At 45.7% G+C, this 14427-nt stretch overlaps 1 protein-coding gene across 5 annotated transcripts in view; it reads right to left on the bottom strand.

The window, feature by feature from the left end:
- The window catches only part of Sfxn1 (sideroflexin 1), a 66867-nt gene that overhangs the window by 38583 nt on the left and 13857 nt on the right, over window positions 1-14427 (bottom strand). The window contains exon 1 of one of the 5 annotated variants that reach the window (XM_020171079.2): window positions 12443-12528. The exons of 2 other annotated variants lie outside the window; for them this stretch is intronic. The gene's annotated coding sequence lies outside the window, so the exon portion shown is untranslated. Of the gene's footprint in view, window positions 1-7191; window positions 7835-12442; window positions 12529-14427 lie in introns of those variants that run through there. 2 more of the 5 variants (XM_074058663.1, XM_074058664.1) reach the window with 2 other exon arrangements.

The raw sequence follows: 14427 nt of genomic DNA, 5'->3' as shown, positions 1-14427 counted from the left end.
GCCCAGGTTAGCCTGGAACTCACAATCTTCCTGTCCTCACTGCCTAAGAAGCTGGGATTACAGGCATGCACCACTAAGCATGGCTCCCAATATTTTATTATTAGCTTTAGCAGATATAAAATGACTCTATCAAACTGTTGTAAAAGTTTTTGATGCTTATTTTCAATAACTTAACCTCAATGTGGACCTGTAACAAACACCTTATACACATTGATCCCTGTGGGTCACATTTTGAATTCATGGGTATCATTCAAAATTTGTTTCATCCTTGAGTGTTATCAAATAAATACAAAATGTTTCAATGCCCAGCACTGCAAAAAAAAAAAAAAAACCCACTTTTTTTTGTTTTTGTTTTTAATCCAGGCATGGTGGCACATACCTGTAATCCCAGGGAAAACAAAAAAGGCTAAATAAGATAATGTGGCATAACTTCCCACTTCTGAATGGATCAAAGTTAGAGTTCCTTCCTTTTAGAGGCCATAGTTAGTACAGAAGAAGTTACAGTTTAACCAAAGAATGCTTTGCAGGAGGACTTTTAGCTTTTCTTTTTCTGAAAGTTCTACAAAATGCTGCTGTCTTTAGCATTCATTTAGGAAGCACTTACTACCTGGCAAATCCTTCATCTGTATCAGAGAGCAAAGAGGAGAGTGATTCCCACCCCAGCTGAGGTGATGCTGGGATGGCTAGGCAAAAGAGAGAAAGAGCAATAAAGAGAAAATGTAAGAAATAAGTAAATTATATCAGAAGGCAATAAAAAAATCAGGATGGATTAAGAAGAGTCATGCATGCTATGACTGCATTTTAAAAACATCCAGTGTGGACAGCAGAGAAGTGGAGACTGCAGGCAGAGATTGTAGCAGGTCACAGGATGAGATGAGGTCACTGGGGAAGTAGGCTGTAGACAGAAGAGAGGTCAGAGAATATGAAATGTGTTAGCAGAAGAGCTTGGGGAGGTGGCAAGTCAGGAGTGTGGCATCCTGGGAGACAGGAGTGACAAGCTTGCTTATCTCAAGTGAGCTTGGTAGCTGGTTACTCTCATTTTGGGGTAGTGAAGAGGCAGGGATTTAGCTCCATGGGGCCAGTCTGGAGGAGGGGGACCCTGCAAGGACAGTTGTCATTTCAGGTCCTAAAAATTCCAGGAGCCTATGGGAGGAAGTAGGGCAGGTTGCCCTCTCCTGGGGGAACTATTTGCTTCTGCAAAGCCACTGGTGCAGACTGATGGTTCTGAACCCAAGAACACATCAAGAGTCCCCTGGAGAGGTTTGAGAAAGACAAACCCCTCCCGCTGTCTAGACATTCTGATCCAGCAGTCATGCATGGGGCTGTGCCTGTTGATCCTGCAGGTGCTCAAGGCTGGACTTCCACCTTGATGGGCACAGGGCTATGGATGCTCCTTGTACTGAGTCATCACCTTCTCTGTTCCCCTTGGGCCTCCTCAGGCCTGAGCAAACTGCTCCCCAGGGGATATCAGACACTTGTTGTTCTCAGAAACTGAGCACCGAGTAATCCTTCTTCCTTTTTCACTGTACTTCTACTGTTACCATTCCTCCTTTATGCTTCTCATAAATGATAAGACAAAAATTAAAAGGCAGTTTTCACAAATCTCTGGTTCTTAGTAACAAACTATCTGTAAAGCATTAAGTTATAAAGTGACACTTAGGGTGAGCCATGACCTCATTTTAGTATAGAGCTACTTAATACAATGAAAATGGTATCACAGTTTAGGAGCTAGACAGAACTTAAGAATAATCCATCGGATGTGCTCAGGATGTACATACGAAAACGTTGGCCCAGGGGAGGGAACTGACTTGCCCAGATGGCATGACTGTTGCTGGTGGCAGAACACAGCCAGGGTAAACCCTAGCTGGAAGCAGTCTTAAGCTAATTGTTTTTAAAGGATGAAATCAGTTAATGTCTGATATATATATATATATTTTTTAATATAATATAAAATATAGTATATATTTTTTAATATAATATTTATATATATATATATATATTTTTTTTGGCAGTACTGGGGTTTGAACTCAGGGCTTCACACTTACTAAGCATGTACTCTACAACTTGAGCCACTCTGCCAGCCCAGAACTGCTATCTTTGGTGGTCTCTCTTTTCCCTTTAAATAAAAACTTGTCCCCTACACCATAAAGTTTTGCATATAATAACTTTATAGTGATGACAGCAGGGTCAGCAGGAAGGGGCCTCACAAAAGTGTCTTTTTAATGGGCCAAGAAAAAGAACAGACACGGGCCAGGAACTTGACATTCACGGGAGTTTTGTTTACGTACAAGGAACTGAGTCAGATACTTGCCTGAGGGCACAAGCTCATTACTGCAGTCCAGCCTAGAACAGCCTACCTTGGTTGTCATGCCTGAGTGCTTTGCCTGCACTGCGTGCATTTTACAGACAAGGAAAGAAAGATTCCGAGATGTCACCCATGGCCACCACTTGCCTACTCAGCAAAAGGAAGCAGGGCAGCCTGACTCCAACAGCTGACCTTTACAGAGAAAACCAGCAAAGCTCAGACATTGAAAGTCCTGTTGAAGTCCTTGTTGGTGGGCACAATAATGGCTTCCAAAGACACACACACCTTATCCCTAGAACCTAAGAAATGCTACTTTGCACATCAAAAAGAACTTTGCTGCTGTGACTAAGATTTGGAGCTTGGGAAACCAGCTCAAGCTGGTGTCCCCAGTTTAATTACAAGAGCCAGAAAAACAGCCGTTGGGGGTGGGGAGGATATGATAGGGGATGGGAGTGACACCAGACCTGTAAGCTGAGCAATGCAGGCAGCCTCCAGAAGCTGGAAAGGCAAGGAGGGAGACTGTTCTTGGGCCTCTGAGAGGAAATGTCCACTGCTGACCTCCAGAGCTCCACAGAATAAATGCATGTTGTTTTAAGGTGCTAAATTAATGTGATTTGTTCTGATAGCAATAGGGAATAAATACAGAACCATTTCCCCTATTTGAAAAGGATTCCAAGTTGCACCATACTAGCATAAGAAATACCAACTAGATTTAGTGACTTGTGTTCTCTAGCCCCGAGAATCAAAAGAAAGGAGGGGAGGGAGGGAGGAAGAGCAAGCAAGCCAACAGACTCACCAGGAATGCCTTATTAGCATTCTGAACAAAAACAGAGGATCTCAAACCAGATATCATTTTAATTATTAACTATGAGTCCACGTTTCCACTAGACAAGCCTTTTCTCAGCAGGAACTTCTACCTTCAACCTGTTTTCACTTTCTCCATTCCAAATGAACCAGCCAGTTTTATATCAGGACTTTCATATATATATAAACTTATTTCCTATTTCACATTAAAATCAGGGGGGCATTCCCCTCTGGTTCCAAGCACAAGAGCGACCCCCAGGCTGTGTGCTGGCTACCCTCTGAGTTCCCTGCCCACAGAGAAGACAAGGGAGGAAGGCAAGGGTGACCCTAGGCTGGGTCCACTGTGTGTCAGGAGTGGACCAAGGAAGGGGCCATTGTTTGGCCCCTGCACAGGGTTGTGGGCATGCCTCCTTCCTCCTACCCAGTTGGTCAGATACAGCATCCTGAGTGCCTACCAGCTGGCCAGTGACTCAGAGAGCCTGGGTTGGTGGCCTGGGTGATTTGAGGTCAGAGGAAACAGACAGATGGACTATCTGACATACTCTGTACTAACCTGTTGGCCTGTTGGGGATGCCTCAAAGCAGCTTCATGGGGAGGAAGCAGGTCATGGTGGGGTGTGGGGTGGATGGGGTGAGGGAATGAATTTGGTTTCCTGTCTGTTTTATGCACAAACAGAGCAGCATCCAACAGCTTGTGGTTCCTGAACTTGTCTTGAAGGTTGGAACTGGGCAAAGATCAGGCACTTTTTTAACATAGTGGGGTTTTTTGGTCATATGTTTGTTTTTCAGTACTAGGAATTGAACTGTGGGTCTTGCACTCTACCACATGAGCCATGCCCCCAGTCTTTTCTGCGTTTATTTCGTTTGTCAGTTCGGGTCTCTGGCTAACTTCTTGCCTAGGCCAGCCTTGGTCTTCAATCCCGAGTATCTGGGACGACAGGTACACATCATCACAAATTCCCTATGCAGCTTTCTTTTTTTGGCAGTACTGGGGTTTGAACTCAGGGCCTCAGGCTTGCTAGGTAGGGACCAGGAGGTTCCCATAGGAGCCAGGAGGTTCATGACAACTTATGTGATGGCTCTCCAACAGATATATCTTAAGTAGGAATAGCTGTGCCTGCTTTGGAGGAAGACACCATGTCATAGAGCTCATGGTGACACTGTGGACACCAGGATGATCCACAAAGCCACAAATGGTTCAACAGAAGGCTTCCAAGAACAAGATACCTACTTTCCACCTGCAGACATGCAAAGGTAATGAAAACACCGTACCTCAGAGGGTCAGACTACATGCAATATCAAAGATGGTGAGAACTGGCCAGCTTTGTAACACCTGACCCAAGTCTAGGATGCCATGGAGATTCTGGGGACTGTCGTGGGGAGGACAGTCTCTTTGCCTCGTCCACCTGAGGATTTGGCAGTGAGGCAGAACTGTGGAAGTGCTAGCTCCAGACCTCCAGAGAGGCCATGAAAGGAGACAGGGAGCGTACCACAGGCCATCTCAGATGGACCAGGCAAGCAGCGTCTGGAGAAGATGTTTCCTAACCAGTTGTATATAGGTTGACTGAAGGATTGTAGATGGCCAACCACAAAATGTCACGGTCTACACATCATGTTGGCATCTTTCTAATGTTTAACAGATTCATTTTCATGTGGAGAGAAGCAACAGAAGCTGTCCAACTCAGCAACAGAGACAGCAGGAGGAAATGACTAGTCATCATAGGACCCTTTGTGTATTGGAAGGGCTAGATTCTAACTCCTGATAGTTGACGAACTGAGGTTTTAATTCTGACTGAAGAATCTTTTTTCCCAAGTGGCTCTAATCCTCAGATTTAAATACACTGGATTTTAAAAGCATCAAAAACTTTTTTGGGTAGTTTGCTGTAGCCAGGCATGCCTATAATCCCAGCTACTCAGGAGGCAAAGGCAGGAGGATCAGGGTTTGAGATCAGCATGGGTCAAAGTTAGCAAGACCTTGTCTCAATTACAAAATATAAACAAAAGAGTTGGGGATGTGGCTCAAGTGATAGAGAGCTTGCAGAGTGTGTGACGGCCTGGATTCAATTCCTGGTACAACAAAAAAGAAAAATATATATATAAGAGAGAAAAAAGTGGGATTAATTGTGGTTGGATGATACCACTTTTGCTAAGAAACAAAGTGATTTTAGATTATTTGTCTACAAAGTAACAATGATGCTTACTAATTGCTTACTTTGACATTCTTACAATGAACTAAAAATACTGGTTATGAGGAGTCATTAATAATTAGTGTTATACCACACTTAGAAAAAAGCCAACAGGTTATTTTTACATATGTCTGTTGAGGGGACAGAAATATATACATTTCAAAGGGTACAGAAATGATGTCTGAGAGAAAAATCACTGAAGTTTAATCTCTTGGCTAAGGTTTTGGGTAAACTGAGTTTCATGGAGCCTTATCAGAGCCTTCCTTCCTTCCTTCATTCATTCCCAAACAAAATTAATGAATGCATACCATAGCCACTGGGCTTTTTTAACTGGCCTGGGCCTGTGTTTGGAAAAATCTTAACATATGGTAAACATTAAGGCAAAACCCAAACACATTCTCATGCAATATAGCCTTGGTTAACTTCCCCAGACACACTTGTTGGTACTCCATATATAAGAAGTTTCTAGACTACTATTGTAGACAAATTGTATCAGACCCTGAGAAATGAATGCCTCTGGTGTTTGAATATGCACGTCTTTCAAAAAACCCCATTATTTCAATGAACTCACCCTGTTTTGAAATTCACAATAACCCAGCCACGTGAACACCAAAAGCATTCTACAGTCATAACACATCCCATATGAAGTCAGACTGGGTTAGCAAGTCTGGTTTTCAGTTTGTTTTGTTTTACTCCCCCAAAATCAACTAATAAAATGAGCCTTGCCTGAAATGAACAAAGAAAAATCAAATACGCCCTCCTAACTGGTAATATGTGTTTAAGTTTATAGGAAACAGGGACAACTGTAACACCTGGTGACCTGCGGACAATATAAAGACCGAAAGCTCCTGCAAACTCTGTGCTGTGACCCCTGGCAAGATGGGATTTGGGTGAAGCTCTCTTCCATTCAACCTGCTGGTTGCTGCCAGTTCTTTCCTGCCACTATTTGGAGTGACTCTGGAGTTGCAATCGACCCTGATCCCTCCCAGTTACAACAGCACAAGCGCACTGGAAACATGAGCTAAGTCCATCTTTTTTTAAAGTGTTAATATTTAAGTTACACCACAACCTTCATGAACAATTCTGTGAGAGCATCACTGCCTCCCTTCTCGGATGTACATCATATGGGCAGCACACAGGTGTGCAAGGGTGAGGACCACCCCGATGCCTTGGCCAGGGGGACTTCCTATCTCACAGATGCCTTCATGACTGGTGTATTGTAGGCTCCAATTTAATCTCATCCAGATAAATTTACTGAACTGATGGGTTAGAGACCTGAATCAACTTGAACTCCTGGCTCCAAGCCACACCTCCTCAACCTTGGCCAACTGCTGTTTAATTAGAATCCTTGGATGGAGGGGACAAGGGGTCTGAGAGCTGCTTGTAGGCAGTGGTTATCAGCTTGTGCTTGTGGAGAAAACAGATCTGAGTTCAAATCCAGCTCTCCCAGCTACTGGGAGACGTTGTATACATTGTCCAAGCAGCCCATGTTTATCAGGTTAGGACATTGTCTAATGTGAGGACATGAGTTAATATTCACCAATCGCTAACTCTCAAAGCATTTCTTACATCATCTCACCTAAACTCAGAACCAGTCCAACTCCCATGAGTCACAGGAGAGCAGTTTGAGTAAGCGGTAGCACCTCACAGTCACCCCTTGCTCCTTGCCTTGGTGCTATGAGCACAGAGCAGCAGAGCAAGATCATTGTCTTAGCGAGTCCAGTACACAGAGCTGAAGCAAGTTGGAGTTTTAAGTACATCAGGAATGACCAAGTAGGGTTAGGAACACTGTGTTGGAAAGAATATAAAATAAGACAAAACCCCAATGGCCCACCAACTCCAGGAAGATGTGTGCTTCTGGTGGGCCCCACATTTTGATGGCTCCCTGGATACTCACATGGGTTCTGTCTAGCTGGATCCTGTGGAGGGGCTCCCTGCCCTGTGGCCAGTTCTGAGGATCTACCAGGACAGCCTAGGGAATGGAACTGGACTAAAATGAACACAGTCTGGATGTGAGCCCTGAGTCTCACATTCCCTTGTGGGCACGTTTCCGAGTGAGTGACTTTCTAACTCTGGGCCTCGATTTTCTCATTAATAAATGGAGAAGTTAGTAGGGTCATGAGTTGAAGGGCCCAAGAGGGCTTTAAGGCCTGATCACCAGAAGCAAGCCAGTTCTTGTTGTGGGAGCTTCTGCCTTCCCTGACTGTAATCTTGCCCAGGGATACAGTTGCTCAGGGATGAGAGATGGGGATGCTGGCTTTCTCGCTTCCCAAAGGTGATGAGAAATGTCCAAGAAAAAGAACTCTTCTCCAAGATAAGCTGTACTTCAAGACAATGCTTAAGTACTGGGGAAAAAGAATTTTTTGAAATTCCACGGAAAGCAAATTATCACAGAATTAGTAATGCAGGCCTTTAATCTCAGCTCAAAATTAACAATGATAAGTATGTTATTAATCTGGAAGCTTGTTGTTGGTTAAAACTGCTGTATTTTGAAGGAGTTCAGAAAGTCTCCGGCTGGGCACATGGCTCAGTGGTAGAGTGCTGGGTGTAGCGTGTGCACGGCTCTGGGTTCTGTCCCTTGCACTGCGGGGTGGGGAGAAAAGGTGTCATTGCTCGGCTTGCTCAGCTGGGCCAGGTATTGGAGTCCTTGCTGTCCTCCGTCTTGGGGCCTGACTGAGGACCTATAAGATTCCAAACACTGGGCTTTCCATGCATCATTGAATATAAATCCTCATCATAAGCCCTCAAGATACTTCCCGTTTTGTGGAGTCACTCAGAGAAATTAAGTTCCAAGTTCAGATGACATGGCCTGCAAGTGGTGGTTCTGTCTGACCCTTGGGAAGTCAGAGGTGGTGTGTCTGCAAAGAGCAATGCAGCAGGCAAAACAAGTCACTAATTTCTGTTTTCTTTTGGTCAGGCACAGGCCCCAGCATTCCTTGTTGATGGGCATGTTCACATAGGGATTGAACCACAGATAGGAAGCTGAATGTTGCACAGAGAACTGGGTTCATTTAAAGGGTATTTCCACTTGACAATGGATTTGTGGTCAGTCTTCCCTGGTCAGGGACGGAGCTATATGGACACATGGGCCCTGTCTAGAATCAGGGGGACAAGGAAAACTACTCTTCTGCCTGTCTGCCATGCAGATCTCACCCTCCATTAACTGTAGAACAGCCACCAGGGAAGGCAACAATGCAACTTATGTTCACATTCCAGTCCTCGAGATCAACTTTATTTTTTTTTTTTGGCAGTATTAGGATTTGAACTCAGGGCCTTGTCCTTGCTAGGCAGGTGCTCTACTGCTTGAGCCACAAATCTAGCCCTTTTTGCTTTTTAGATTATTTTTCAGATAGGGTCTGATGTTTTTGCCTGGAGCTGGCTTTGGACCTCAATCTTTCTACCTATGCCTCCCACTAGCTGGGATGACAAGCATGTGCCACCATGCCCAGCTTGTTGGTTGCAATGGGGTCTTGCTAACCTTTTGCCCAGACTGGCCCGGAACTGTGATGCTTCTGATCTTTGCCTCCTAAGTAGCTGGGATTATAGGTGTGCAGCACCATACCTAGCCTTCAAGGTCAACTTTGAGTAAGAGTTGTTTAAGCAGTAACTTAGGACAGGTAAAGTTCTTACCCATTAAAAAAAATCTATTTCTCCTTGAGATAATGGTATCAGCCTGTAAAAATTATACACTACTAACCAAACTATGAAATTTCGGACACACTTAGTCAGATGACTTACCACCCATTTAAAAAAGTCAACTCACAGATTATATATACCAATATTCATGAAATTATTTACAAATAACACTAGTAAACTAAACACTTAATAACTGAACTTTGTGTACAAAGTTCAACAAGAGAGAGAATGCCAGCACATTTCCTGGGGCTCAACCTGACCACAAGCTGGTGATCCTGCCACTGATCTACCGAGTCTGAACCTAGGACATGGAGCTGGGGGCGGGGGCCTAAAGCAAGGAGGCTGATCTAGGCAGGCAGAATCTGCAGTGAACACACACCCTGTCACTGAGATGGATAAGGGGCAGGTGAGCCAGAAGTGACTGTTTTGAAAATCCTGTGTTTGAAGATAGCACGAGGAAAGCCTGATGGGTCTGCAAAGCCCGGCTCTGTATTGAGCAGAGAGCTCCTTCCTGCATGGAGACTGGACTTTTTTGTCTCACCATCCCTTATGGAATTCAGAGCCTTAGTTTTTATAAGCAATGCTCAGTAAGTATCAATTACCTGATGACTTGAGCCTTTTTGCATACATTTCCAGTTAAATTTACATAAGGAGGCAACATTTGTAGACCATAGAGGTTGTGTATGCAGTTGTAGTCTGTGTGATAGACTTATTGTGACTTTCCATTCAATGGGCAGTTTCTCTCTCTCTCTTTTTTTTTTTTTTGGCAGCATCAGGGTTTGAACTCAGGGCCTCACACTTGCTAAGCAGGCGCAAGTGACCACCTTGAGCCACTCCGCCAATCCTAGTGGACAGCATCTTAATGCACAGTAGAAATTGTTACAATATTACTTGATGTTTGTTACTGTGTAGTTGAAATGTCTAGTTTCTCTATAAGCAGAATATGCTTGTGTTTTAAAATATATTTGACATAGGAAAATAATGTACATGGTTTTAGAAAATTTTCCAGAGATACCTTGTGTAATTCTATGTTACTTGGAAAAATACTGGTATCATGTGATATCTAATTAAATATTAGTTAAATCCTTGTCACAAGAGTATATATAGGCCAGGTGCTGGCTCATGCCTGTAATCCTAGTTACTTGGAAGGCTGTAGTCCTACCTAATGGAGGATCATGGTTGACCTCATCTTGACAGAAAAATCTGGGAATTGTGGCACATACCTGTCGTCTCAGCTATAGCAGAAGGCTTAAAATAGGAGAATCTTGGTCCAGGCTGGCCTGGGCAAAAAGTGAGACCCTACCTCCAGAATAACCCAAGCAAAATGGGCTGGGAGGTGTGCCTTAAGCAGTAGAGCACCTGCCTAGCAAGCTTGAGTTCAAACCTGGGTACTGCCAAAAAGAAAAAAGAGAGAAGAGATTATATATGGGTGGGCAACTGGTTAAAATTTGACTTTTATGGTTGTAATAAAGACTATTAGTTTAGCACTCAGTGATTGGGGGGAAAAAGGCTATTAGTGGTTTTGATTTAAAAAATAAAAAACCAAGCCAGGTGCTGCTCCTCTACTCAGGAGGCAGAGATTAGGAGGATCGAGGTTTGAAGCCAACCTGGGCAAATAGTTCTGAGAGACCCTATCTTGAAAAACACCCTTCACAAAAATAGGGCTGGTGGAGTGGCTCAAGATGAAAGCCCTGAGTTCAAGCTCCAGTACCCCACTCCCCCCCCAAAAAAACTCCCAAATTTTGTGCAGTTATGTATAGGTTTGACATATGCTTAATATTTGATACATAAACATAATATATATAATATAATTGTAACAATGACTTTCCACTTTCAAAGGCATTGGAGAGCAATAGAGTTGGGTGGCAGCCTGCTGTAAGGATCGATTCCCGATTGTCCTCTCTGCTTCCTTTGCAGGACTCAGCATCTTCCTATGCCCACCCCAAGGGGTTGTGCAGAAAAGGAAGTACGCTGTCACTGCTTTGCAGGTCCCGAATCATAGCTGTCCTTTGCTAGGCAGGTTCCTCTGACAAATGCACCCACAGGTACTGTCCTTTCCCAAGCATCCCTCTGGACTGAAAGCTCGCACCCTCCATCTAACACTTGAACACACACTTAGAGCAGTTTATGTCAGAACTAAGAACTAACAAATTCTATGTAGACACCATCAGTTTTGCAAGTGGGGCACCTGTAATCCTGGGGAGAGAAAGGACCTGGTGGAGTCCCAGAACTTCTTGGTGCAGCTGCCACTTGTCCTAGATTGGTCTCTCTCCAATTATCAAGTCTGAGCCAGCACTGTCAGGGGAACCAAGCCTCCTTATTTACCTGCATGCCCCCCACCTCCCACCAGCAGCACCTTCACATAGCCTGCAATGTGGAAGCAGCTCAGTAAAAGAGGGATGGATGGAGAAGAGAAAGTCCAGAGGTGTCCAAGGCAAAATCTAGAAGGTGAAGCAGACAGGGATTAGAACTGTGGTGAAGGCCGAAGAGAAGCGCTTCAGTGCTTAGAGGGCACCTGCCCATGCCCTGGGTAAGTGCCCAAACTCAGTCAAGCAGAGCTAGTCTCTATATACAGTCAGTCAACAAACACATGCTGAGGGCCTGCATGGTGGAAGCCATGCTCGGTATGTGTGTTAAAATAAACATAGATCCTGTTTGTGTGGAAAGAATAAAACAACTAAAGTTTATTTCAACCAGTGATAAATGTTACTGAAGAAAAAAAAAGGACACAGGTATAATACAGCAGAGGTGTGCATGAGGGAGGGGGCAAGGGAACCCATCTTGGAGGCAGCATTTAAGCTGATACTCAGATGGCCTTGCCTTCTCATGACCAGCTGTGTGTCCTTGGCCAGATCACTCAACCTCTCTGAGCACCGGTTTTTGTCATCTGGATTATACAGACAACAGCAAGTACCTTGCAGGGCTGGAAGAATGTAAAGTAAAGGGCTCCAACTCACCTGGCCCACACTTAGTAGATATCGTGGTCACAGCCATTCTGGGAAGGTTAGAGATCTGTGACATATGGGGACCACGACAATTCCAAGAGTCCCCCACTAGCAGCTCTGTTCCCTATTGCATGGAGAGGCCAGGTGTCTCCTCGCTGACCTCAGAGTCCTGCTCTACCCAGGAGGAGAGGCCCAAAGCCAAGGATGCGGAGGTCAGAGCCACCCAGTCACCTGGCACTTGCTCGCGCCCATCCTCGTGGTGGCCAGTCCTCGTGGCAGCCATCTTGGGTGCGTCCCCGCCTCGAGTTTCGTCACACGGTCGCTGGGGACAGCATGGCAGGGCGCGCAGAGGCGTGGACGCACAAACCCCCTCATGCTGGGGCGACCCACTCCTCCCGGGGGACATGGGAGTCACCGGGGCCCCGGGATGCTGCAGATGGAGAGCTGTCAGGCAGCGGGATCGCAGGATCCCCAGGGCGCAGGGACCCTGCCGAAGCATCCCCGGCCCCAGGAGGTTCCGGACGCGCGCCCGGGGTCCCCGCGCCCGCCCCGCCGTCCGCCACTCACCGCGTCCCCGCCGCCGCCCGCGCCGTCCCGGTGCCGGTGCCGCTCGCGCCGCCTCCGCCGCCACCGGAAGCGCCACGGCGGCCCTGCGCGCCGCCGCCGCCAAGAGCGCGTCCCCGCAGCGCGTCCCCGCAGCGCGTCCCCGCGCGCGCCCTGCCCGCGCCGGCCTCCCGCTCCGCCCAGACCCAAGTTCATCTGCATCCCCACCCCAGGGCCACCGTTCACCATTTGGCTGCCCATGTGGGGACCACAGCTGACTCGCTGACTTTATTCCAGGGTCCTCCGGAGGGGCCCCGTCCATCAACCCATTTGCCTACTTAAACTAGGGTTTCCCAAAATGAGGCGCCACGAGGGGGTGTAGACGCTCAAGTGCCACCACCTGATCTGCGCCCTGGAATGTGTCACTGGCTGCTGTGTGCACCTTAGGTCAGAACGAAGGTCAAGGGCAGGCAGAAAGGGGCTTTGTTGTTTGTTTGGTGGTCCTGAGGTTTGAACTCAGGGCCTCGCACTTGCATGACAGGCCTTCTACCACGTAAGCCACACTCCCAGTCCTTTTTTCTTTAATTATTTTTCAGGCAGAGTCTCCGGTTTTGCCTGGGCTGCATAGCTGGGATGCCAGGCAGGCGAACGCCACCACACCCGGACTTTGTAGGGATGGGGTGTCTTCCCATCTCATCTCCACCTCCTGAGTGGCTGGGATTACACATGTGAGCCACAGGCCCTCAAAGGCCTTTTACTGAGGCTACTCTGGTTAACCAACCAGGGGACTGTGTTGGTGTCCTGGACCAAGTGGGGAACAAACGGTGCAGGTAGAGGGACATATTGGATGCTGGATATATTTTTTTTTAATTTTTAGTATCATATTATTGTACTGAAGGTACATTATGACATTTACAAAAGTCCTTACAATCTGTCTTTGTCAAATTCATCCCCTCCATCATTTCCTTTTATCACCCCCGCCCTGCTTCTTAGAACAGTTTCAGCAGGTCTCATTTTTCCATTTTCATACATGAGTATGTAATATTGTAGGACATATTTTGAAGGTAGATGAAGGGTGTGTGTTCATGAACTCCACTTTTAATGACATAAATTTTCTCCTAAATCACATATTAATGTAATGTAATTCCAAACAATTCTGACACCACCAGTGTGTGTGTGTGTGTGTGTAACTAACTTGCCAAGATGACTAAAAAGCAAATGGTGAAATTAGTCTGAGACAGCACACACAGTTTCAAAGGAAAGAGCAAATACAGAATTTGTTATAAAGCAATGGCAGATGAGAGAAGTAGAGTGTTTGTATCAGACTCAGCAAAAAGCAGCACACAGCACAGGCAGATGGGAAAGTCAGATGTGGTCCTATACGGGCAGAAATTTGCTATGACCTGGCATCACAGGTAGGGAGAGAAAGGTTAGAGATTCATTCAGCAATACTGGGAACAACTGAATCCCTTACACAATACTCAAAATTCAGCTGGATTAGTGATTGAAATGTGAAAAACAAAACTTCCAGAATTTAGGCGCTATTTCACAGACATGTTGGATGGTAATCCTCATCCTCAGAGTTCCTATGAGCTGGGCACAGTGTCTCCCACCTGTAATGCTAGCTACTTGGGAGGCTGAGATTGGGAGGGTCACGATTCCAGATCAGCCTAGGCAAACAGTTCTTGAGGCCCCATCTCTAAAATAACCAGAGCAAAATAGACTGGAGGTGTGGCTCAAGCAGTAGAGCACTTGCTCTGTAAGTGCTAATCCTAAATCAAACCCAGTTCCACCACCAAAAAAAAAAAAAAAAAAAATTCCTATGAAGGTTTAGTTGGCTTCTGTGCTGGACTTGAATACAAAACAAAGAAAAAGGTCCTATGGCTCAGGACTGTAATATTCCAAACATAAGCTGATCAGGAGGCTCATGGTTGGAGGCCCCCGGATAAAAAGTTAGTGAGACCCCCGTCTCAACAAACAAGTGGGTGTGGTGTCTAACATCTGTAATC

The sequence above is a fragment of the Castor canadensis genome, chromosome 16, assembly GCF_047511655.1.
Source record: "Castor canadensis chromosome 16, mCasCan1.hap1v2, whole genome shotgun sequence".
Lineage (NCBI taxonomy): Eukaryota > Metazoa > Chordata > Mammalia > Rodentia > Castoridae > Castor > Castor canadensis.
Note: the sequence above shows the minus strand (reverse complement) of the source record. Positions and strands in the feature narration are given on the sequence as shown.